This window comes from Trichosurus vulpecula, chromosome 9, assembly GCF_011100635.1.
Source record: "Trichosurus vulpecula isolate mTriVul1 chromosome 9, mTriVul1.pri, whole genome shotgun sequence".
Taxonomy (NCBI): domain Eukaryota; kingdom Metazoa; phylum Chordata; class Mammalia; order Diprotodontia; family Phalangeridae; genus Trichosurus; species Trichosurus vulpecula.
This window is the reverse complement of record NC_050581.1, coordinates 17,370,472-17,398,261: the sequence shown is the minus strand read 5'-3', so window position 1 is coordinate 17,398,261 and position 27,790 is coordinate 17,370,472.

Here is a 27,790-nt window from a genome sequence, read left to right as displayed (position 1 = left end):
AATCTAGAAAAACATCACAAAAAATGTATAGGGATGAAAAATAGGTCCTGGGAGGAGAAATTAAATGAATTGAAGTAGTGTGTAAAGCAGAGGAGGGCAAGGGGTGCCATTAACTGTCATGAAATATTTGAATGATGTCATGAGGTTGCTGATATCTGCAGAGGGGGCAGAATATAAAGAAATGGACTTAAATTATAATTGGAGTTTGGCTAGACATGAAGAAGGGGTTCTTCATGTTTCCACAATCTGGCTAGCAGCTTCTATGGGGGTATAAGATCCACCCACAGCCAGCACCCAGAAAGCTGCCAGCATGCTGGGAAAGCACAGGTTCTTTTGATCTGCTTTAATAAGGAAAGCAAGGTTAAAGGGGTTGACAAGTTTACTTTAATCCAGCATACAGACAGCATTCACTTAGTTCAGGAGAAAAAGCCAGCACCCTGAACTTCAGAGCAAATTACAAACAAATGACAAACATTAACAGACAGACCAAATACATATTCATAGTTACCAACATCTAGGTTCAGCCTGGGAGCTCAGAACAAGGGCTGGCCCAGAGTCACACATGCCACCACTGCTGTGAGTAAGAGATCTCCAAGGAACAGACAGCCAATCCCTGGTTTTTATATCTTTTTCAGCATCAGGGGTGAGTCACACATGCAACTCACCCAGGTGACCTAGAATTGTCACAAAGAGGCGGACTTAAACCCATGTGGTCTAAAAGCCTCTTCTCTTCCAGACATGTAAACTAGGCCCTCCCTGGAGTTAGCCCCACCTTGGTTGCCAATCCACACCCACTAAGGTTTTACACCTAATAGGGGTTTGCGCCTGGGGCTTAGCACCTAGTAATACTCAATCAAAGACACTGAATTAATGTGCTTGTTGAACTAAGTGCTAAGGAGCCCATTTTGATTACCAACACACTTCATTTTATGTGTGTCTATATATTGGAACAGGCTAAAAAGGAAATTTTTATCCCTACAGGTCTTTAAAAATAAGGTTTAAAGCCTGAAAGCAGGAGGATAAACCAGACGAACTACTGAGAATGGAGGCAAAGGATCATTTCACTTCTGTTACCACGGACCAAATTTACATCAACAATCAGACAATTGATAGATCATGCTCGTATTCCTGCCTTCATACCAATGGCTTGTGTGTTTTCATTGGCAGCCATTGACTTTACAGGCGTTTAGTGGACAAAAAGTGCTTGATAAACAAAGCAAAATATAAAGCAAACAAAATTTATAATAGGAACAAATTCATAATAACAAGTGTCATTTATTACTTTACCAGACTCAATATCTACTATTTTGATAAAAATCACATAGCACTTCAAGATTTAGATAACTTTTCCTATGGCTGTCTGTGTCATATGTAGTGAAAATGTACATATATACATACATATATAGATACATACATACATACATACATATATATACACACATACATACATACACACACACACACACACACACACACACACACATATATATATATATATATAATTTTACCAACATGGAAACTAAAGCTATTACAGTTAATGAGTTTGCCAAAGATTCATACAGCTAGAAATCTTTAGAAATGGAATATGTATGAAGGACCCTGGAATCATTCATTAATTCAAAATATTAAGAAAGAGTAATGGTTTTTAACTTTCCTTGTGTCATGGGCCCATTTGGCAATCTAGTGAATTTTATGAACCCTTTCTCAGAATAATGTTTTTAAACACATAAAATGAAACATTTAGGATCACAAACAGGGAGAATATGTTGAAATTCAATTAAAATTCTTAGGAGTTGAAAATATTTTCCCAAGTAAGAATATAAATGTTTTAATCTTATGAAATTCCTTACTATTTTTCCTATTTTTTGCTTCTCTTGAGTCTTATATTTGAGAGTCAGATTTTCTATTTAGCTCTGGTATTTTCATCAGGAATGGTTGGAAGTCCCTTATTTCATTGTATATTTTTTATTAATAAATTTATTTAATTTTCATTTTAGTTTACAACATTTAGTTTCTCAAGTTTTTGAGTTTCAAATTTTCTCCCCCTTCCTCTCCTCCCCCTTCCCCACCAAAGACAGCATGCCATCTGATACAGGTTCTACATATACCTTCACAGTAAATATACATATTTTTTTGCTGTAGAAGACTACACACAGCTTTGCTGGGGAGGACATTTTTAGTTATAATCCTTTTGCCTTCTAGAATATCATATTCCAAACCCTCTGATTCTTTAATGTAGAAGCTGTTAAATCCCTTGTTATCCTGACTGTGACTCCAAAATATCTGATTTTTTTTTCCAGATCCTTGCAATAGTTTGTGTGAGCTCTGGGAACCACTGCTGCAGATTCATTTGCCCACAAAGTCTGCTGATGGCTTTCCTGGGTGTGCCCTGTGCTGGAAAGGTCTGTGCTGCACTGCACTCTACTCTCACTTGAGTGAGAAAGGTGTTCCCTTATAAACTTCCAACTTATTTTGAGTTGGAAGATTGTTCTACCCCATTCTTTTGTTTCTTCTGCCACTTAAGAATTTGTTTAGAAGCATTACTTTAACATTGTTTGGAGGAGAATTCAGGCTTATGTAGTGTTAATGTGATTAAACATCTTTCCTGTCCATTCAATATGGCCTTTACTTACACGATGGGAGGCCCTAGGCCGACACCCTTTTGTTATTTAGGTCACAAGAGATGTGAAACCCTCAGGGCCCTAAGGAGAGGTGCTAAGAACAGAGCCAATTGTATGTACACTGATTTCTAGCTAATCACATGTGCATGAATTCAGCCAATCAGAAACCTGACTTCTAGCCAATCCAATGCCAGGTAGGACTGTATATAAAGAGAGCCCAGAACTGAAAGCAGAAGAAGTGAGAGCAGCAAAATTGAGAGAAGGAGCATCGAGAAGTGGACATCAAGAAAACTTTGAGGCAGCCAGCATTGAGAGAGACTGCAGAGCGGAGAGTGTGGAGATCAAAGAGCTGAGAATCCACAGCACTGAGAGTTTGGAGTACTGAGAATCCAGGAGATGGCAAGGTCTCTCAGAATTGCAAGAGCTTTCAGCACTGGGGGACAGGATACAGGAAGGAAGCAGACAAGATTCATGAGTGACTGTTCATGGGAAGTCCCTAGTGGGGCAGGGGGGAAGGTTAAAGGATGACTTGGTTCCTTGGTATAATACTGTTATAATTTCCTTGGTGCCACATTGAGGTGGGCTTACTGGCTTGGGGATATAATTGCTACTATATCAAATTGGAATCATTGTTCTTGGGATTGGATCCTCTGGTGTCTAAATAAATGTTACACTTCCTCTGCCTTCTACCTAGAGAGTTTTTGATACTTTGTGATTCTGAACCATACAGGCATGTTCATGGTCATCCTCAAGTCCATGAATCTTGCCTCACTGATACAGCTTAGTCTACCATCTTCAACTGAGCCTTTGTTAAAATTATAACTAGTATCTATCTAAAATTGGGGCAGAATGTATAATAGAGATGAACTTGAAACTTTCCAAATAAGATCAGAGGATGAATCAATGATGTCCATGATCATCATTATTACTCAATATTATACTAATATACAGTATTGTACTAGTGTACCTATTGTTAGCTATAGCAATAAGACAAGAAAAAGAAATTGAAGAAATAAAAAATAGGCAATGAGAAATTAAAACTATCACTCTTTGCAGATGGTATGATGATATACTTAGAGAATCCTGGAGAATCAACTAAAACCTAATTGAAAAAATCAGCAATGTTAGCAAAAGTGTAGGACATAAAATGTACCTAGATAAAGAAATAGTACTTCTCTACACTACCAACAAAGCCCAGCAATGAGAGAAAGAAAGAGGAATTCCATTAAAATAACTGCAGAGAGAATAAAATGCTTGGAAGTCTACCTACCAACATAAAGACAAGTACTCTGAATATAATTACATATGAATACAAATACTTTTCACATACTTAAAGATAGATCTAAAATGTTGACTTTTTAAATCCTTCTTGAGATCTTCTAATAAGGCTTTTGGGGCTTGAAACCAATTTATATTCCCCTTTGAGGTTTCAGCTGTAGGTATATTGACTATGTTGTCCTCTTCTGACTTTGTGTATTGATCTTCCGTGTCACCACAGTAGCTGTCTATGGTCAAGGTTGGTTTTTGCTTCTTGCTCATGTTTTTTGCCCATTTCCTGACTTTAAAGTTGAATTCTCCAATTGGAGCATAGGGAGCACAGTTCGGGTTTCTTGTGTTGTGGCACAGGGGCCTGGTCTGTGGCTTTGTGTACTGGGACCTCAGCTGGTGGTAGCTGGAGGCTGTAGGGGTCTGGCATCTTACCTAGTGCTAAGCTAGGGTCCTAGTGGTGGTGTGTGGCATGTTCTGATGCCAGGTTGGATTTTTCTCCATTTCTCCATAGCTATTCTGAAGCACATGGAGGTCAGGCCCCCAAAAGATGCCTGCCTGCCTAGAACTGCACTAAAGCACATAGTTGTTCTCTGAGCAGGAGTCTGCCAGTCTGCCTGTCTGTGCTAAGGTATCTGAGGGGTCCTGGTACTGGCATTTGCTTTCTTTACCACCCTGGGGCTCTGGATTTCCTACTGATTTGTTGAGGTGGGGCTTGCTGTTGGCTTGCTGAGATGCTTCCTGTCCTGGAATGTGTTGCCTTTTCACACAGGTGATGCAAACTTTTTTGATGATTCTTCAAGTCTTCCAAACTAAAACATTATTACACCCCATCTTTCTACTGACTGAACTGTTCCAAGATGTGTTCTGGGGTTTTATTTTATTGTTTTTTTTGTTTGAGGTGAATATGAGAGAGGGGCAGCTCTTTACTCTTTACTCCACTGTCTTGGATCCCAGAAATCAGATGTAAAAAAGTTGGCAAAATATTAATTACTTATGGGTAGGCCAATCCAATATGATAAAAATGATAAATGTGCCTAAATTAATTTGTTTGTTCAATTCTAAAACAAAGTACCAAAGAATTATTTATGAAGCCAGAAAAAGATAATAACAAAATTCATCTGGAAGAACAAAAATTTCCAGAATGTCAAGAGAATCAGTGAGAAAAAATGTAAAAGAAGGTGGCCTAGCAGTATCAGATTTCAAACTATAATACAAAGTGGTAACCAATACATTGGCAGATAATTAGAATAGATTAGGTACAAAATAAACAGTAGTAAATGACCACAGTAATCTATCATTTGATAAACCCAAATGTCCAAACCTTTGTTGTAAGGATTTAACATTTGATTAAAATTAGCAGGAAACCTGGAAAGCAGTTTGGCACAACCTAGGTCTAGACTAGCATCTTACACTGTACACATAGTAACAAATATCAGTTGAAAATGGATAAACGATTTAGATATAAAGAATGATATGAAAGTAAGTCATAGAAGCATGGAAAAAATGTACATGTCAGATTTATGGACGGGGAATTTATAATACAAAGAGAAAGAGCAAGAGAGCAAGAGGGAGAGAGAGAGAGAGAGAGAGAGAGAGAGAGAGAGAGAGAGAGAGAGAGAGAGAGAGAATTATATAATTATATACAGGATAAAGAGAAAATAATTAACAGAGGTAAGGCACTAGAATTGAGAGGGGTTGAAGAAACACTCCAGTAAAAGATGGGATGAGATTTAGGGGTTGTATAACAAATTTTCACCAGGATTCTTCAAACATAGACCTTCATAACAACTTTTTGGAAATATTAGAGAAAGGTTTCTAGTTCAGGTAAAAATTATATTAAAAAGCTCTTTCTCCCTTTAAAGTTCTGTGGTACCTTACTGGGTGCCTATGAAGATCAAATTTGATAATGTCTTAAGAGTGATATAAATGTTATACATTTAAAATAATCATTGTAGTTTTGATTTGTTTCAGAATATTTTTATTCTGCATATTAAAGTGGAGCTCTTTTATGTGTTTGAATTTTGACAGAAAAAAATTGGCAAATTCTACTAACACTATTTCTATTCAGATATTTCCAAGTGCAGTGAAGCCAGGGAATACTGAAAATGTCAAAGGAATAAGACACATTATTGGACTCTGCTAAGAATTTCCCAGTTCAGCCAAATAATCTAGAAATTTGATGCAGCCCAGATTCGTAGCCTACATTTTGCAGGAAGATTTAGATAGTTATAGGGTGCATAAGAATTGTTGTCTCCTTGCTGCTTATTTGTTCTTTTTGATACTTTAGACATCAAAAGATAAAAAGGATGCTAATTTGAAAAATAAGGTAATAGCTTAACTCAGAGAGACTTTGGTTATTTGTGGCTTTAAAGCCCTACTGGGATAATGATACTCAATTTTCCACATTCTGTGGAGTAAATTTATCCGTTAAACCTTGTGCATTTTAGTTGTCACCCAAAATGCCAATTTGACGTCCCAAAAGAGCATAAATAGCTGTTTAGCCACAGACAAATATTCCATTTTACAAATTATACAGAGGGGATTATTTTTCAGCTTCAAAATACCCTGTATCAAGAAATTGTTCTTGTGTCAATTCTTCATTATGATGTCTGGTTAAAAAGACACAAAAAATAAAAAAAATAAAAATGACTCTTACAAAATTCACTACTGGAGGTCATCTATGTTTCTTCTTCAAATATCTTGCCATCTAGAACTAACTATAAATATTACTAGAGAAGTTGGAAGTAGATAAGTAGATTGTTAGCTATAGAAGGGAAATCCGATTATTTCATTCATTTACCTCATTGTACAGTTGAAGAAGTTGTGGCACAGAGAAATTAAATGATTTGCCTATGGCTACCTGTTTTGAGTCAGAGTTAGAATTTGCAGCCAAGAGGTGCCTGGTTCATTTTTAGTCCAACAGTTTCCTATTTAATTCTTCCTTTTTCCCCTCCTTCTTTCCTTTCTTTCTTCTTTCTCTTACTACCTACCTCAATTAACAGAGGGAAATATATCCTACATGAGTTTCCATGCAGTTCCTTAATAACAGAGCACTGAATATATTAATCACAAAATATAAGGAGGACAAGGGATTTCCTGCAGTGTCTGAAATGTTGGCAGAGATTACAAGTTTTACTTCCTTTTGATGTTTCTAGTGACTTACTGAATCTTACAGATGTTTCAGGATGCTTTGCATCACTGAACACTAGTTACTAGGAATGGTGATCTGAACTAAAAAGGTACATGAAAAAGAAGCACACGTGTTTCATGAAGACTCATCAGAAGATATAGACCATGAAGGAAACCAAGCTGCCAATGCTTAAAGGCAGAGAAGATGTCGCATTTACTAATTTCTGAGCTGTAAATACTTACAGTTAATGTCTACCAGTGTCTCACACAAGACTTGGAGATGGCACCAGCACAATCCTGGTCCTGGCTCAAATATTTATCAAGTGCATGATCATTATAAAGTAAATAACTTAATCTCCTTGAACTTTAGGTCCCTTATCTGTAAAATGGTGATAGCACTTTTGCTCCCATTGAGATTTAAAGAAAACACCTGATAAATTGTAAAACACTACATAAATATTATATATAGTATATACTACATACAGTTTGCTGTTTGTAATATATTATATACACAGCTATAAACATTACTAATACTATAACAATAGCATAGCATAGTAGGTAAAGTGCTGAGCTAAAGTTATGAAAACCTATTTACAAATCATATCTCTGACATTTAATATCTGCATGACCTGAGCAACTCAATTAATCTTTATGTGTTTCAGCCTATTCTCTAATACTTATCTATTTTGTTATAAATACGCTGTGACCTTCATGAATGGATGATGTTCATATATAGATATATCTATAGTAAAGAAATAATATTCCTAGCATATTCTGATATTATTATCATATTAATATATGACATAATGTGCTTTTACATAATGACATAAAATATGAAAATCAGTCTATGGGTGGCAAGGTGATGTCTATTTTATCATTACCCTCACTTCCTAAGTAATTTCCCCTGAAAGGCCCCAACATGACAATCATAACTGGTAATTTATTTAAAAAAAACAAATGCCTGAGTTTGATCATTTGTCATTGACATGGTGTTGAGAAATTTACTCTTTTGAGATGTAATGGACAGAAGACAATAGAATCTAGACTGACCTGGGAGATGAATGCTATGATCTCATTCAGCAGTGCTATTAGGACAATAATTGTTGTTGAATGTTTTTCTAAAAAAGGGAGAAAAGACATTATCATTGTTTAAATCAAGATAATTTAAGAAAGATTTTTGTGTTCATTCAGTGTTTTATTTTCCACCAGTTAAATGTAAAAACAATTTTAACATTTTTTTTAAATTTTGAGTTCCAAATTCTCTTCCTTCCTCCCTCCACACCCTAACCCCCACAGGGAAAGCAAGCAATCTGATATAGGTTATACATGTGTAGTCATGCAGAACATATCCATAATAGTCACATTGTAAAAGTAAACACAGACCAAAAAACCTCAAAAAAAGAAAGTAAAAAAATAAGGTATGCTTCAGTCTGTATTCAGACACCATCATCGGTTCTTTCTCTCGGGATGGATAACATTTTTCATCATAAGTCCTTCAGGGTGTCTTGGATATTTGTATTGGTGAGAATTGCTAAGTCATTCATAGACAGACATTTTATGATATTGCTGTTACTTTGTACGAAGCACATTTCACTTTGCATCAGTCCATGCAAGTTTTTCCAGGATTTTCTGAGAGCATCCTGCTCGTAATTTCTCATATGGTATTTCAGCATAATCACATGCCACAATTTGGTCATCAATCCCCCAATTGATAGGCATACCCTCAAACTCCAAATCTTTACCCCAGGAAAAGAGCTCCTGTAAATATTTTTGTACATATAGCTCCTTTTGCTCTTTTTTTCTTGCTATACAGTTAGTAGTGGTATTGGTAAGGCAAAGGGAGTGCATGGTTTTGAGCCTAGTTCCAAATTGTTACACAAAATGTTTGAATCAGTTCACAACTCCACCAACAGTGCATTAATGTCTCATTTTCCCCCCATCCCCTTCAACATTTTTCATTTCTTTGTCCTGTCCTATTAGATAATCTAATACGTATTAGGCAGTACTGAAAAGTTTTAATTTGCCTTTCTCCAATCAATAACGAGTTAGAGTATTTTTTCATATTAATATAGATAGTTTTGATTACTTCATCTTAAAACTGATTGTATCTTTTGATCATTTATCAATTGGGGAATGACTTTTATTTTTATAAATTTGACTCAATTTTCCATATGTTTGAGGAGTGAGGCCTTTATCAGAGAAACTTGCTTCAATTTTTTTTCTCTAAATTTACTTCCATTCCATCCCCCTCCACTTATTCTATTCTCCCTCTCCTTTTACCCTGTCTGTCCTCAATAGTATTTTGCTATTTTGCTTCTGACTATCCCCTCCAGAAATCTACCCTTCCTTTTATCACACCCTTTATGTTATCCCTTTCTCTTCCTGTTTTCTGTAAGGGAAGGTAGATTTCTATACCCAAATGACTCTGTATGTTATACCCTCTTTGAGCCAATTCTGATGAAAGTAAGGTTCATTCACTCTCCCTCACCTTCCCCCTCTTCCACTACAGTGTAAAAAAGAATTTTCTTGCCTCTTTTATGTTAGACAGTTTACCCCATTCTACCTCTCCCTTTCTCTTTCTCCCAGTACTTTCCTTTCTCACCCCTTAGTTTAATTTGTTAGATACCATCCCTTCACTTTGAACTCACACTTGTGCTTTCTGTCTACATATCCTACTCCTAATTACCTTAATATTGAGAAAGCTCTTATAAGTTACAAATATCATTTTCTCATGTAGAATTATAAACAGTTTTTACCTTATTAAGTTCCTTATGATTTTCCTTGCCCATTTAGCTTGTCATGATTCCCTCAAATCTTATATTTGAAAGTCATATTCTCTGTTCAGCTCTGGTCTTTTCATTCAGAATGTTTGAAAATCCTCTATCTCGATGAATGGTTATTTGTTCCCCTGAAGAATTATACTCAGTTTTGCTGAGTAAGTGATTCTTGGTCATTATCCTTGCTTGTTTGTCTTCTAGAACATCATATTCCAAGTCCTCTGATCCCTTAAAGTGGAATTTGCTAAATATTGTGTAATCCTGACTGTGGTCGCATGATACTTGAATTGTTCCTTTCTGGCCTCTTACAATATTTTCTCCTTGACCTGGGAACTCTGAAATTTGACTATGATATTCCTAGGAGTTTTCCTTTTGGTATCTCTTCCAAAAGGTTATCAGTGGATTCTTTGTTTTAAATTTATTTTTATTTTTAGTTTACAACATTCAATTCCATATGTTTTGGGGTTCCAGAACTTCTCTCCCTCCTTTTCCTCCCCCCTGCCCCCCAAGATGGCATGCAATCCAATGTAGATTTTATATTTACTTTCACATTGAACTTATTTACATAATAGTCCAGGTGTAAAGAAGAATTATAACCAATTGAATGAATCATGTGAATGGAGAAAAGCTAAAAAAGAAGGGAAAAAAAGAGAGGCCAAATAGTTTGCCTCCATCTGCATTCAGACTCCATAATTCTTTCTCTGAATATGCATTGCTTTTTCCATCATAAGTCATTTGGGGTGGTCTTTGAACCTTTCACAGATGAGAGGAGTCAAGTCTATCAAAGTTAGTCTTTAAAGATACTGAGTGTCTGTAATAGTGTATAATGATCTACTGGTTCTGCTCCCCTCACTAAGCATCAGTTCATATAAGTCATTCTAGGTTGTAATGAATTCTGTCTGCTCCTCATTTCTTATAGCACAATAGTATTCCATTACCCTCATAAATCACAATTTGTTTACCCATTCCCCAATTGATAGGCATCCCCTTGATTTGGAATTCTTTGTCACCACAAAAAGAGCTGCTATTTTTGTACATATGGGTCCCTTTCCAGCTTGCATGATCTCTTTGTGATATAGCTCTAGAAGGGGTATTGCTGAGTCAAAAGGTATGCACATTTTTATAGCCCTTTGGGCATAGTTCAAAACTGCTCTACAGAATGGCAGGATCAGTTCACAACTCCACCAACAATGTAGCAGGCTTCCAGTTTTCCCACATCCACTGCAACATTTATCTTTTTCCTGTTTTGTCATGTTAGCCAATCTGACAGGAGATATATGGTACCTAAGAGTTGTTTTGATATGTATTTCTCTAATCAATAGTAATTAAGAGCATTTTTTCATAACTATAGATATCTTAAATTTCATCCTCTTAAAACTGCCCCTTCATATCCTTTGACCATTTCTGAATTCGGGAATGACTTGTATTCCTTTAAATTTCAGTTCTCTGTATATTTTAGATATGAGGCCTTTATCAGAGACACTGATTGTAAAGATTTTCTCCTGATTTTCTGCTTCCCTCCTAATCTTTGTTGCATTGGCTTTCCCTCCCTCTTATCCTCTTCCCCCTACTTTCCTGTAGGGTAGGATTACCAACTGAGTGTGTATCTTGTTCCCTCCTTAAGCTAAATCCAATTAGAGTAAGATTTACTCATTCCCTCCCACTTTGTAACTCTTCCCCTCCATTGTAGAAGCTTTTCCTTGCCCCTTTTATGTGAGATAATTTACCCCATTCTACCTCTACCTTTCTACTTCTCCCAATATATAAATAGAAAAGTCTCATGAGTTGCAAATTCTTCCATGTAGGAATGTAAATAGCTCAACTTTAAAAAGCCACTTATGATTTCTCTTCCTTGTTTGTCTCTTCATGTTTCTCTTGATTATTGTATTTGAACGTCAGATTTTCTGTTCAGCTCTGGTCTTCTCATCAAGAATGCATGAAAGTCCTCTATTTAATTGAATTCTATTTTTCCCCTTGAAGTATTGTTCTCACTTTTGCTGGGTAGATGATTCTTGGTTTTAATCCTACCTTCTTTGACCTCTGGAATATCGTATTCCAAGCCCTTCAATCCCTTATGGTAGAAGCTTCTGGTTGTTGTGGAATCCTGACTATGACTATGACTATGACTGTTATGGGCTGAGTTAGAGCTGAGCCCTGCTCTCCTCAGACCTCCAGGCCCAAGGGCCTGCTGAGATTAACTCAGGGCTTTGGGATGTGGGTGGAGTCAGGAGGAGGGGTCTTGCCTTTGTTGCCTCCCTAGCGATTCCAGGTCGGACCTGCCTGACCACGTGGAACTTCCGGCTCTCTGGCAGAGCATGTGGAACTTCCGGCTGCCTGACCACATGGAGTTTCCGGTCTTTGCCTGGACTGCCTGCCCGCAGGGAGCTTTGGGTAGTGCGGGAAGAGAAGGGGAGGAGAGTAGGTGGAGTCAGGGCGGTCCTAGGACCCAGGTGTATTAGCTTTACCTGTCTTTCGCCCATGTAACCAAAGAATGTACCTACGTCACTAAAGGTATAAATGTGCTGCTTGCTGAAATAATAAACGGAGTCATTCACCATCTTGTTCGGCTCCCGCCCCGTACATTGTCCGCGAGATCAGGCCCTTTGCTTAGGCAGAGGCCTGGGGCTTGGGGGGAACCCCGAGCGTGGTCACGAGGCTTCGGAAGCCCGTGACATATGACTATATAATCCTGACTATGACACTATGACTATACCTGAATTGCTTCCTTCTTGCTGCTTGCAATATTTTCTCCTTATCCTGGGAACTCTGAAATTTGGCTATGATATTACTAGGAGTTTTCCTTTTGGGATATCTTTCAGGAGGTGATTGGTGCATTGTTTCAATTTCTATTTTATCATCTGGTTCTAGAATATCAGGACAGTTTTCCTTGAAATTTTCTTGAAAGATGATTTCTAGGCTCTTTTATTGATCCAGCCTTCAGGGAGTCCAATAATATTTAAATTATCAGTCCTGGATCTTTTTTGCAGGTCAAGAAGTTTTTTCAAGGAAATATTTCATATTGTCTTCTATTTTTTCATTCTTTTGGTTCTGTTTTATAATTTCTTGATTTCTCATAAAGTCATTATCTTCCATTTGCTCCATTCTAATTTGGAAGGAATTCTTTTCTTCAGTAATCTTTTGGAATTCCTCTTCTATTTGGTCAGTTCTGCCTTTTAAGGCATTTAGGTTAATTTATTCTAAGGCGTTATTTTCTTCATTTTGGGGGAGTCTCCTTCAGCTATCTGTTGACTCAGTTTTCATGATTTTCTTGCATCACTCTCATTTGTCTTCTCAATTTCTCCTGTACTTCTCTTACTTGATTTTCAAAATCCTTTTTTATCTCTTCCATGGCCTGAGACCAATTCATGTTTTTCTAGTAGGCTTTTGATGTAAAACCTTTGATTTTCTTGTCTTTTTCTGGTTGTACATTTTGATCTTTGTCATGAAAGCAAGATTCTATAGTCTGAGGCTTTTATAGTATTTTCTCATTTTCCCAGCTACATACTTGAATTTCTAACTCTTTCTTAAGGTAGGACTCTGCTTCCAGGGTGTAGGGTGTCCTGTCCCAAACTTCAGGGGTTTTGTTCAGCTGTTTGCAGAGATACTTCTAGAGGCCTGTACATTTTCATTTCTTCCAAGGTGGTATGACCAAAGGAGAGGTGCTTACTCCTTTCCAGGCCTGTGAGCTGTTTTGTGAGTGACCACAAGTACTTTTTCTGCATTGGAACTGTTAGGATTCCCTCTCCACAGCTGCTACAAGTTCTGCCACACCAGTGCTCCTCATCACCCCAGGACCATCACTCAGGACTCTGACCCAGATCCATGAATGGCAAACCAAGAGAATCCTGCCTCAGCATCAGCAAAGAGATCCCTGCAATTCCCCTGGGATCAGCCTTTTGATCCCCCGACCATCTGTGTGCTAGGAGCTCCAGAAACAGCTGCTGCTATTGCTGCCACTGCTGCCTAATCCACCTGGGCTGGGGCGGGATTGTGCTCTTCTTTCATCCAGGTCCCACAGACCTTTACCATTGGCCTTATACATTGTCTTTGGCATTTTTGGTTGAGAAGTCTGGAAATCACCATAGCTGCCAGTAATTCAGTCCCTTGAGGCTTGCTCCAGGCCTATGTGTGCCAGCATAGCACAGGCTTATCTTGGGCTGGAAATTTGTTTTACTCCATTTGTGGGTTCTGCAGCTCCAGAATTTGTTTTGAGTTATCTTTATAGGTATTTGGAGGCTTTTGGGGTAGAGCTCAAGCAAGTATCTGGTTTTACTCTGCCATCTTTACTCTGCCCCCTAATTCTACTTTTAACGGAATTGTTTTCTACAATGCATTCTCCACCCCCCCCCAAAAAAATTGAGCAATTCTATTTTTAAGGAGTTGTTTGCTTTAGTCAATTTTTGTGCTCCCTTTTACAAGCTGTTGACTTTTTTCACAGTCCCCTTACATAAATGTCATTTCTTGTCCCAATTTTTCTTCTATCTCTCTTACTCAATTTTTAAAATCATTTTTGAGTTCTTATGAGAAGACTTTTTTGGGCTTGAGACCAATTAATATACCCTTTTGAAGCTTAACATGTATGCATTTTTACATTGTTGTCTTCATCTGAGTTTATGTTTTGATCCTTCCTGTGGACATAAGTAGCTTTCTATGATCAGAGCTTTTTTGGATCATTTGTTAACATTGAACTCTACTCCAGGGGTACAGGGCACACTATCCACTTTCTTGCTTCTTGTGCTAGGGATGAGGTGTTTAATCACTGGCTCTATGCTCTAGGGACTCTGGACCTGGCACCTTGACAACTGCACTTGAATGGCCTGGTCCTGTCACACCTGCTATGCCCTGAGTTCCAGGGCTGTTGGTTTGCCTGCTGCACTGTGGCTGGAGGTCTCTCAGCTGGCCTGTTGTGTCACTGGCCTGCTGAGCACAGCCACAGGGACTCAGCTGCTGATCTGTACTCTGGCTAAGAGATTCCCTCTACCTGGCCTGGAGACTACCTACGCTGGCCTGTGTTCTCTTTTTACTTAAGTGGTGCACATTTTTCCTGAAGTTCCTCTAAGTTATCTTTGGCTAGAAAATTGTTTCACTCAATCTTTTCCTGTATTCTCTTGCTCCTGAATTCTTTTAGAGGCTTAATTTAACATTGTTTCCGAGGGAAACTGGGAAGAACTCATGCAATTTTGTGGCTTCTCTGCACCATCTTCTATCTAAGGCTATTTTAATTCATGATGAAGGGAATAGAAATCTGCCCTCCAACCAGAGAACTGCATTCTAGGTAATAACATGCATAGGAACTATGCCTCCACCCTATCAAAAATACTTAGTGACACAGTGTGAGGAATCAGCTTATTAGTGGAAATCAAAAGGATTCTGTCATAACTAACATGGCCACAGATTTCAGTTTTATGGATAAGTTGAATTTAGTTCCCTGGAAGAAAATAGATATACTAAAATACTTTTATTTTGCCTGATACCTCATTCTACTTGAAATAACAGCGTGGCTCCCAAAAATACTCTCATTCTGTTGGATAAAACACAAAGTCAAGGGATGGCTAAACTGCCCCCAAAAGTCAATATTTATCCCCTATAATCACCTTAAAATGGAGTGAAAGAACTAAATCTATTGCCTTTAATTGTAGCAGCAGACATTGGACAGGTGGCTTGTGGGGTGATGCTTCTGCTAACAATCTATTGACATTAGCTTTGCCCATTTCCCCAGAAATATAGTAAGGAATATAGTTATGACCTTGCCATCTCTTTAAATAGATACATGGATGGTAAGTTTAAAAAGGAGAAGAGAGATTCTGACTTCCGGGAGGCAAGAATAAGGAGTAAGTCACTCTTATTGACCTCTAATCACTCTTATCACCCTTATTGACTTCTAAAGACCCAGAAAATATTGTCCCAGTAAAAATATTGGTAAAAAGGAATCAGCAGAAAGAATGGGTATAGCAGTCTTTTAGTATAGGAGACTTGGGGAATTAATGGGAAAGGTCCCTCTTACTCTGGTGGAAGGGGAGCAGTACAGGACAGAAGGTATCCCAGGAAACAAGTGGCAATCCCAACCTCAGCAAACCAGCAGGATATCCTGAGCCTCAAGATCATGGAGCAGGCAATAGCCAACACAGGACCCCCTGCATGCCTTGGCACAGCAAGGGCAACCAGTACACTCCATCTCAGAGAACAACCATATATTCCAGTTGGCAAGCAGCCTCTAGCAGCCAAATCTCCCCATGCTTCAGCACAACCTGGGTGAGCAGGAGTCTTCCAGAGGCCAGACACCACTCCCACCATGAGACCTTCAGAGTAGGCCTGAGAAAACATGGAAAAACCCCACGTGGCCTCAGCATGCACCACACAATACTACTAGGAACCAGGCTCAGGACCAAGTAAAGAGTCAGACACCTACAGCCTCCAGCTTTCAGCACCTGAGCCCCCAGCACACAAAGCCAGTGACAAGGCCCCTGACCCCCAGAACAAAAACCTTGGGACAATGTTCCCTGTGCTCCAGCAGAAAAGCTCAATTTTAAAAGCCAGGACATGGGCAAACATCATGAGCAAGAGCGGAAACAGACAATAGCCATAGAATCTTACTATAGGGACAGGGAAGATCAAAACACAAAGAAAGAAGTGGACAACATTGTCAATATGCTCACATGTGAAATCTTAAAGGGGAAAATGAACTGGTATCAAACCCAAAAAGGCTTCTAAGAAGAGCTCAATAACATGAAGAATCAGTTAAACAAAATCTAAAGAATAAAAAAAATAGAAGAAAACATAAAACACCTCATTGGAAAAACAACAGACCTGGAAAATTGATCCAGGAGCAATAATTTAAGAATTATTGGTCTACCAGAAAGCCATGATGAAAAAAGTAGCCTGGACAGCATCTTCCAAGAAATCATTAAGAAAAACTATCCCTAGGTCCTAGAACCAGAGGGTAAAATAGTCATTGAAAGAGTCTACCAATCACTCTCTGAAAGAGAACTGAAAATGAAAATGCCAAGGAATATTGTAGCCAAATTCCAGAATTATCAGGTCAGGGAGAAAATGCTGCAAACAGCCAGAAAGAAACAATTTAAATTTAATGGAAGCACAATCAGGACAACAAAGGACCTTCCAGCTTGGACATTAAAAGACTGGATAGCTTGGAATATGATATTCCATAAGGGAAAGGAGCTTGGATTACAACCAAGCATCAAGCAACCAGCAAAATTGAGCATAAGCTTTTATGATCATTCAAGGAAATAAGGAAATTCCAAACCTTCCTGATGAAAAGGCCAGAGCTCAATAGCTAATCTGATCTTCAAATTCAAGATTCAAGAGAGGTATAAATAGGTAAACAGGAAAGAAAAAAAAGCACATGTTATTCAGTCAGGGTAAACTGTTTACATCCATACTTGGGAAGATGATACTTATAACTATGAGAACTTTATTATGACATTTTAAGGGGTATACATAGATAGAGCACATGAGTATAATTTGACCTTGATGTGACAATAAAAAACCTAATTAATTGGTGAAAAGGAATTGTATTGGGAAAAAAAGGTAAGAAGGATGTAGAAAAGGGTAAGTTGCATCACATCAAGAAGCGCAAAGGAGTATTACAATGGAGGCAAAGACAGAAGGGAGATGAGCATTGTTTGTACCTTACTCTCATTAGATTTGGCTTAAAGAGTGATTAACATACTTAGGTAAATAAATCTAAGGGAAGGGAGTGGAGCCCAGATGGGAGCATGAAAATAGGTACTAACTTGAGCTCTCCCCCAAATCCCTCCAAACACCTGTAAAAATGACTCTAAACAAATTCTAGAGCTACAGAACCCATGAAATGACAGAGTGAAAAAAGTCTCCAAGCCAAGACTGCCTGGATGATTCCTGGGGACTGCGTATTGCACCTTGCTGGGAGGGGAGAAAAACCCAGAGTGGGCCATGCCTGAAGAGATGAGGCAGAAGTAAACCTAAAATAGCAGGCCTCAGGGCACTGAGTCACTGGCAGTTGTGGCAGTTTCCAGACTTCTCAACCCACAAATGCCAAAGACAACTAAACATGTTACTGGAAAACCTGTTGGACATGGGTGAGAGAAATATGTAGTCCAGCCCCAGGCCTGGCATGGCAGAGCTGACAGCAGCAGCAACAGCAGTGGAGGCTGCTTCCCTAGCTCTAGGCCCATAGATGGTGGGAGGAATAAAGTGTCTGATGAGAGTAGGAGTGAAGGGATCTCTTTGCTGGTGCTAAGGCAACATATTCTTGCTTTACCTTGCTTGGATCTGGAATGCAGTCCTGGTTGCCAGTCCTTGGGGAAGGAGGATCCCTGGTATGGCAGAGCTTGTGTTGAATGTGGAGAGGGAATTACTCCTGGTATTTCCATGGCAGAAAGCAGTTCTTGAGATCACTCACATATCAGAACGCAGGCCAGGAGAAGAGTATCATACCACCTCAAAAAACACAGTGCAAAACCCCTGACACTGGTGATAAAGTGCTCTCCACTCAGAAAGCAGTCATACCCTGACAAAGAGTTCAAAAGTCAAGGAATGGGCTGGGGAAATGAGCAAGCAGCATTAAAATGACTCAGACTATAGACTTTTTCTTTGATGACAAAGAAGATCAAAAAATACAGCCAGAAGAAGGGAACAAAGTCAAACATCCTACATCAATAGACTCCAAGAAAAATATGAATTAGCCTCAGGCCATGGAAGAGCTAAAAAAGGATTTAGAAAATCAAATAAAGGAAGTAGAGGAAAAAGTGAGAAGAGAAATGAGAGTGATGTAAGGAAATCATGAAAAGCAAGTCAACGACTTGCTAAAGGAAATTCCAAAAAATGGTGAAGAAAATAGCACCTTAAAAAAATAGACTAACTCAAATGGCAAAAAAAGCTCCAAAAAAGCCAAATTAGGTGAATAATGCCTTAAGAGGCAGAATTAGCCAAATGGAAAAGGAGGTCCAGAAGACCAGTGAAGAAAATACTGCCTTAAAAATTAGAATGGAGCAAATGGAAGTTAGTGACTTTATGAGAAATCAAAAAAATTATATAAAACAGAACCAAAAGAATCAAAAATGGAAGAGAATGTGAAATACCTCATTGGAAAAAGCACTGAACTGGAAAATAGATCCAGGAGAGATAATTTAAGAATTATTAGACTATCTGAAAGCCAGGATCAAGAAAAGAGCCTAGACATCACCTTTCAAGAAAGTATCAAGGCAAACTGCCTCAATATTCTAGAACCAGAGGGTAAAATAAAAATGGAAAGAATCCATTGATGGCCTCTTGAAAAAGATCCCAAAAAGAAAACTCCTAGGAATATTGTGGTCAAATTCCAGAGATCCCAGATCACGGAGAAAATATTGCAAACAGGCAGAAAGAAACAATTTGAGTATTGTGGAAACACGATCAGGATAACACAAGATCTAGCAGCCTGTACATTAACTGATTGAAGGGCTTGGAATATGATATTCCAGAGTTTGAAGGAGATAGGATTAAAACCAAGAATCACCTACCTGAGTATAATACTCCAGCACAAAATTTGTATTCTTAATGAAATAGAGGACTTTTAAGCATTCCTAATGAAAAAACCAGAGCTGAATAGAAAATTTGACTTTAAATACAAGAATCAAGAGAAGCATGAAAAGGTAAACAGGAAAGAGAAATAATAAGGGACTTACTAAAGAAGAACCATTTTGTTTACATGCATACATGGCGAGATGATATTTGTAACTCATGAGCCTTTTCTTAGTGTTAGGGTAGTCGAAGGGTATACACACACACACACACACACACACACACACACACACACATATATATATATATATATATATATATATGTATGTATATGTATATAGACAGAAGGCACAGGGTGATTTGAATATGAAAGGATGATATCTAAACTAAAATTAAGGGGTGAGAGAGAAATATATTGGGAGAAGGAGAAAGGGAGAGATTGAATGGGGTAAATTATCTCATATAAAGGTGGCAAGAAAAAGCTGTTGTAATGGAAGGAAAGGGGGGATTGGTGAAAGAGAATGAGTGAATTTTGCTTTCTGAAGATTTGGCTTAATTATGCAATAACATACACACTCAATTGGGTATCTTACCCTAAAGGAACGTATGAGGGAAGGGGGTGGGGGGGGATGATATAAGAGAGGGTGTATTGTGGGATGAAGTAGTCAAAAGCAAACAATTTTGAAAAGGGACAGAGTCAAATGAGAAAATGGAATAAAGGGAGACAGGATTGGATGGAGGGAAATACAGTTAGTCTTTCAGTGAATGACTATTATGGAAGTGTTTTGCATAACTATACATGCATAATCTATATTGAATTGCTTGCCTGCTCAAGGAAAGTAGGTTGGGAGGGAAGAAGGGAGAGAATTTGGAACTCAAAGTTCTAAAAACAAATGTTAAAAAGAACTGTCTTTACATGCAACTAGGAAATAAGATATCTAGGCAACGGGATACAGAAATCTATCTTTCTGTATACAAGAAAGTAAGGGGAAAGGGGATGGGGGGAGAGGGGTGATAGAAGAGAGGACAGAATGGGGAAGGGGGCAATCAGAATACACGCCACCTTACCTTGGGAAAAGGGGAGGGTAGAGAAGGGGAGAATATTTGTAACTCAAAACGTTGTGGAAATGAATGTTGAAAATTAAAAATACATTTTAAAAAGGTAAAAAAAGAAATCTAAGGGGAAAGTTGAAAGAAAAGGGAAGGGGTAGATAGAAGGGAGGGAAGTCATAGCTTAATAGCAAAAGAAAGGGAAGGGAGCTGCTAGAAGAGAGGGCAGATTGAGGGAGGCAGTGATCAAAAGCAAAGCACTAGTGAGGAGGGAAAGGGAGAAAGAAGAGGAAAAAACATAAATGGGGGATAGGATGGAGAAAACGACACAAATAGCAATCTTAACTGTGAATGTGAATATGATGAACTCAGACTATAAAATGGAAGCAGGTAGCAGAGTGGATAAAAAAAATATTACAGTATGCTGTTTACAAGAAATACATAAGAAGCAGAGAGATACACACAGAGGAAAGGAAAAAGGGTGGAATAGAATATATTATATTTTTGCTGAAGTTAAAAAATAAGAAAAGGTAGGAATCTTGATCTCTGACAAAGCAAAAGCATACCTAATTGAAAGAAAATGGGGAACAAAACTACAATCTGCAAAAATTTACCACAGACATAGAAGTAATATTACTAAACATATATTCACCAAGTGACATAGAATCTAAATTCTTAGAGGAAAAGTGAAGGGTGACAGGAAGAAATAGACAGCAAAACTATCTTAGAGGAGACCTTAACCCCTCCACTGAAGTAGATAAATCTTATCAGAAAATAACAAGAAATAAGTTAAGGAAGTGAATAGAATTTGATAATAGTTAAATATGATTAAGCCTTTACAGAAAATTGAATGGGGATAGAAAGGAATATGTGTTTTTATCATTGGTGCATGGCATCTACACAAAAATTGACCATGTTTTAGGATGTAAATGCCTCACAATCCAATGCACAACGGTAGAAATATTAACTGTTTCCTTTTCAGATCATGATGCAATCAAAATTACATGTAATAAAGGGCCAAGGAAAGATAAACTGAAAATTAATTAGAAAGTAAATAATCTAATACTAAAAATGGGTGGTGTCAAATGACAAATCATAGAAACAATCAATAACTTCATCCAAGAGAATAACAATAATGAGAAAACATGCTAAAACTTATGGGATGCTGCAAAAGTGGTTCAAAGGGAAAGTTTTATATCTCTCAATGCTCACATGACTAAACAAAGAAAGAGATCAGTGAAAAGGGTGGGCAACTAAAAAAAGCTAGAAAAAGAACACATTAATTGTCCCCAATTAAACACCAAGTTAGGAAATACGAAACTCAAAGAAGAGATTGATAAAACTGAAATTAAGAAAACTATTTAACTAAAACTAAAACTAGTAGTTGGTTATAAAAAAATACAATAGCTAAACCTTTGGTAAATTTGATTTAAAAAAAGAAAACAAAATTACTAGTATCAAAAATTAAAAGGGTGAATTCACTGTCAATGAAGAGGAAAATAAGCAATAACTGGGAACTATTTTGCGCAACTGTATGATAATAAATTTCACAGTATTAGTGAATGAACGAATATTTACAAAAATGTAAATTGTCCAGATTAAGAGAGAATAAAATAAAATACATTTTAACTGCATTTCAGAAAAAAATAAAAAACTGAATAAGCCATCAATGAACTCCCTAAGCAAAAGTTTTTAGGGCCAGATGGTTTCAGAAGTGAATTTCACTACTCATGTAAAGCACAATTAATTCCAATATATTAGAAATTATTCAGTAAAATAAGCAAAAAAATTATATTATAAAAATAGTTCTGATAACTAAACCTGGAAGAGCCAAAACAGAGAAAGACAATCATAGGCCAATTTCCCTAATGAATACAGAAAGAAAAAAATGAGATATTAGCAGATTGATTATAGCAACTTATCATCACAAGAATAATACACTATTAAATAGTTGTATTTATACCAGGAATCCAAGGCTGGTTAAATATTAGAGAAAGTATCAGCATAATTGATAATGTTGATATCAACAATAAAACTAACAAAAATCATGTGATTATCTCAATTGATTCAGGTAAAAGCTTTTGACAAAATGCAAGACCTATTCCTATTAAAATGTTAGAGAGTATAGGAATGAATAGAGTTTTCCTTAAATGATAAGTAGCATCTATTGAATATTATCAGCAAGAAATTTATGTAGAAGATGGTGTCTGGAAAGCAAGGACTTGCTTAAGCTCCCCCACCCAGGTCCTCCAAACACCTATAAAATGGTTCTGAACAAATTCTAGAGCTGCAGAAACCACGATATAGCAAAGAGACACAGGGCTCTAGTCCAGGACAGCTTGGATGGTTGCTGGGAAGGGTTTATCACATGGATCTGGGAGCAGAGCCAAGCAGAGGCCAGCATGGGCTGTGCCTGGACCAACCAGACTGAGAGCAGTTCGGAACAGGCATAGCACCCTGAATCAGTGAGCTGTGGCAGGTACCAGACTTCTCAACCCACAAACAGCCAAAGACAACAGAGAAGGTTAGTGGGAAAAGCTGCTGGGACAGAGTGAAAAGAGTTCACAGTCAGCCACCTACCCAGGGACAGAGATAGTAGTGCAGCTCTGAGGCTGCTTCCGGAGCTACACCTGCCATTGCTTCTGGGCCTAGGCCCACCTGGTGGGAGAAAGTAAGCAGCAGATTAGAGTGGGAATGGAAAGCCTGCTTTGCCCTGCCTAAATCCTGATAGACTCTTCTTGGTAAAGAAGGAGCTCTGGTGTGGCAGAGCTTGCTGTTTAGAAGTAGCTCTGAAAATAGCAGTGCAAGCCCTCAAGTTGGGACAAAATACTCTCTACTCTACAAGTGGTCATACCCCGAGGAAAAGCTCAAGGGTTAAGCAATTGGCTGTAAACATGAACAGGCAGAAAAAATGGTATCAGATACAGACTAAGACTTTTGAATCTTTTCTTGGTGACAAAGAAGACCAAAACATACAGCCAGAAGAAGTCAACAAAGTCAAAAAGCCTACATCAAAGGCCTCCAAGAAAAATATGAATTGGTCTCAGGTCATGGAAGAGCTGAAAAAGGATATGGAAAAGAAAGTAAGAGAAGTAGAGGAAAAATTGGGAAGAGAAATGAGTGTGATGTGAGAAAGCCATGAAAAGCAAGTCACTGACTTGCCAAAGGAGACCCAAAAAATACTGAAGAAAATGGCAACTTAAAAAATACACTACTCAAATGGCAAAAGGGCTCCAAAAAGCCAATAAGGAGAAGAATGCCTTAAAAGGCAGAATTAGAAAAATGGAAAAGGAGGAGCAAAAGAACACTGAAGAAAATACTACCTTGGAGATCCCCAGGCCTCCCAACACAGGACGGCAGTCTGTGGAAGCGACCAGAGGCAGTGCAACACCACACGCTGTGAGACATCAGCTCCTGACGCTTGCAGCCCAAAGGTATGAAACGTGGATTCTTGAACTTCTGGGAGACATAATGGCCAGGTAAACGGCTCTAATCCCTACCCCCTTCACCCAGAGAATTCCTCAGAAAAAAAGAACGCTGGAAGAGAGGAGATAGAAGTGGGGCTTCAGTGGCCAAAGAGTAGAAGTTCCTTAGTTCCAGAGGGGCAACGTCAGCAGGGGTTAACACCAGGAGCCCAGACGTAATCTTGCTCTCCCAGGGGAAGTGCCAACACTGACACCAGCTTGAGCCAAAAAGAGCTAAGAACATTGCTGAAGAGCAACAGTGCTGGAGAGCATCCCTAGGGAAAGAGACATCAGGGAGACAGACCCCTCCCCCACACCTCAGGAAACAGAAGGCTATAATTCACAAAGCCAACAACTAGACTCACAATCCTGAGAATAAGAAAGCTGGGGCAGAGAGCCCTGAGCCCCAAAAGCAGATATTTATTGTAAAGCCAGGAAAAGGCTAACCAACATGAAGAAGAACATAACAAATCTGAGGACCATTGATTCTTTTTATGGAGATAGGCATGATCAAAATACCAATTTAGAAGAGGATAGCAATGACACTATAGCCATATCTGATACCTCAAAAGGTAATGTGAACTGGTCTCCACCTCAAAAAGCATTACTGGAAGAGCTAAAGGAGGATTTTAAAAACCAAATTAGGGAGCTAAAAGAAAATATGGAAAAAATGGAAAAAAAATATTCACTGATGAAATCAAGTCCCTAAAGAATAAGATTGGTGAAATGGCTATGGAGATTCAGAATCTAAATAGAGAAAAAGACATCCTGAGAGGTAAAATCAACCAATTGGAAAAGGAGACTCAAAAGCAAAATGAAGACACTAACTCATTAAAAATTAGAGTTGAACCAGTAGAAGCTAATGAATCTATGAGGCATCAAGAAATAGTAAAACAAAATGTAAAGAATGAAAAAAAAGAAAAAAAATGTGAAAAATCTGATTGGGAAAACAACTGACCCGGAAAATGGATCCAGGAGAGACAATTTAAGAGTTATTGGTCTACCAGAAATCCACGATGAAAAAAAGAGCCTAACAGTATCTTCGAAGAGATTATCAAAGACAACTGCCCAGAGGTCCTAAAAGGGGCAAAATAGTCATTGAAAGAATTCACCAATCACCCCCTGAAAGAGATCCCAAACTGAAAACACCAGGAAATATTATAGCCAAATTTCAGAATTAGGTAGTCAAGGAGAAAATACTGCAAGCAGCCAAAAAGAAACAAATATCATGGAACTACAGTTAGGATCACACAGGATCTCTCACCTTCTACGTCAAAAGACAGGGGAAATTGGAATATGATATTCCAAAGGGCAAAGGAGCTGGGACTCCAACCAAGGATCAACTACCCAGCAAAACTAAGCATAATTTTTCAGACAACTAGATGGACGTTCAATGAAATAAGGGAATTCCAGACCTTCTTGATGAAAAGGCCAGAAATCAATGGAAAATTTGATTTCCAAATACAAAACTCAAGAGAGACATAAAAAGGTAAACAGGGGGAAAACCCCACAAACCTTATTAATCAATAAGGGCAAATTATTTGCATCTTTATATAGGGTTATATCATCTTATGTGTGTTACATATATGTATATATTATATATATACATACATACATATATAAGTCATTTTTGTAAATGGTACAGCTATTATGACAAATGAAAGGGGTATACATAGGTTGTGAATTCCTGTATAAATTAACTGATGTAAAGATATAAAATATAAGTAAGAGATATAAAGGGAGGGCTATGAGGGAAGCGGTAAGGAGGTAGTAGAAAAGGGTATATGTGTCACTCTTAAGAATAGTATAGCTATTATGACAATTGAAAGGGATATACATGGATTGTGAATACCTGTATAAAATAACTGACATAAGGATAAAAATATAATTAAGAGATGCAAAGGGAGGGCTATGAGAGAAGAAGTAAGGAGGTAGTAGAAAAGGGTAAATTACGCCAAATGAAGAGGCACAAAAACACATTTCAGGAGAGGGAAAGAAGGGAATGAGAAGAGCAGTATTTGAGCTTTACTGTCATCTGATCTGGTTCAAGAATGGAATAACATACCCTGATAAGAATAGAAATCTAACTTGTCCTACAGGAAGTAGGAGGGGAAAGGGGAAAAAAAGAGAGTGGGGTGGTCAGAAGGGAGGGGAGAAGTAACAAGTATGATATGGGAGGGGAATAAAGAGGGAGGGTAAACTGAGAGAGGTGGCAGTCAAAAGAAAAACTTTGTTGAGGAGGGGAAGGAGAAAGGGAGAAATAAAAACATAAACAGTGGGAAATAGGATGGAGAAAAAGACACAGATAGAAATCACAACTGTGAATGTGAATAGGATGAACTCTCCCATAAAACAGAAGCAGACAGCAGAATGGACTAAAAACCATAATCCTACAATATGCTGTTTAGAAGAAGCACATTGAAACAGGGGGATACACACAGAGTAAACATAAAAGGCTGGAGTAAAATATATTGCGCCTCAGCTAAAGGAAAAAAAGCAGGTGTAGCAGTCCTAATCTCAGACAAAGCAAAAGTAAAGATAGATTTAATTAAAAAAGATAAGGAAGGACAATACATCCTGCTAAAAGGCACCATAAACAATGAAGCAATATCATTGTTTAACATATATGCACCAAGTGGTATGGCATACAAATTCTTAGAGGGAATTACAGGAAGAAATAGATAGCAAAACCATAATATTGGGAGACCTCAACCTCCCCCTTTCTGAACTTGATAAATCTAACCTCAAGATAAATAAGAAAGAAGTTAAGGAGGTAAACAGAATTTTAGAAAAGGCAAATATGATAGACCTCTGGAGAAAACAGAATGAGGATAAAAAGGAATATACTTTCCTCTCAGTTTTACATGGCACGTACTCAAAAATTGACTGTATACTAGGGCATAAAAACCCCACAATCCAGTGCAGAAAGGCAGAAGTAGTCAAGGCATACTTTTCAGATCATGATGCAATAAGAATTATTTGTAGCAAAGTACCATGGAAAAATAAGCTAAAAATTAATTGGAAACTAAATAATCTAATTCTAAAGAATGAATGGGCCAAAGAACTAATCAGAGAAACAATTAATAACTTCATTGAAGAGAATGACAATAATGAGATATCATACCAAAACTTATGGGATGCAGCAAAAGCAGTTCTTAGGGGAAGTTTTATATCTCCAAATGCTTACATGAATAAAATAGGGGAAAAAGACATCAATGATTTGGGCATACAACTGAAAAAGCTAGAAAAAGAGCAAATTGAAAATCCCCAAATAAATACCAAATTAGAAATACTGAAAATTAAAGGAGAGATTAATAAAATTGAAACCAAGAAAACTATTGAATTAATAAATAAAAAGAAGAGCTGGTTTTATGAATAAAACAATGACATTGATAAAACTTTGGTCAATTTGATTAAAAAAAAAGAAAGAAGAAAATCAAATTACCAGTATCAAAAATGAAAAGGGTGAGTTCACCTTTAATGAAGAAGAAAGCAAAACAATAATTAAAAATTATTTTGCCCAATTGTAGGCCCATAAATTTGACAACCTTAGAGATATGTATGGGTATCTACAAAAACACAAAATGCCCAGGTTAACAGAAAAGGAAGTAAAATTACTAAATAACCCCATCTCAGAAAAAGAAATTGAGCAAGCCATCAATGAACTCCGTAGGAGAAAATCTCCAGGGCCAAATGGATTTACATGTGAATTCTATCAAACATTTAAAGAACAATTAATTCCTATACTTTGTAGACTATTTGCGAAAATAGGTGAAGAAGGAGTCCTACCAAATTATTTTTATGACACAAATATGGTACTAATACCCAAACCAGGTGGAGTCAAAACAGAGAAAGCAAACTATAGGCCAATTTCCCTAATGAATATTGATGCAAAAATTTTCAATAATATGTTAGCAAAAAGATTGCAGCAACTTATCACGAGAATAATACACTATGACCCAGTGAGATTGATTCCTGG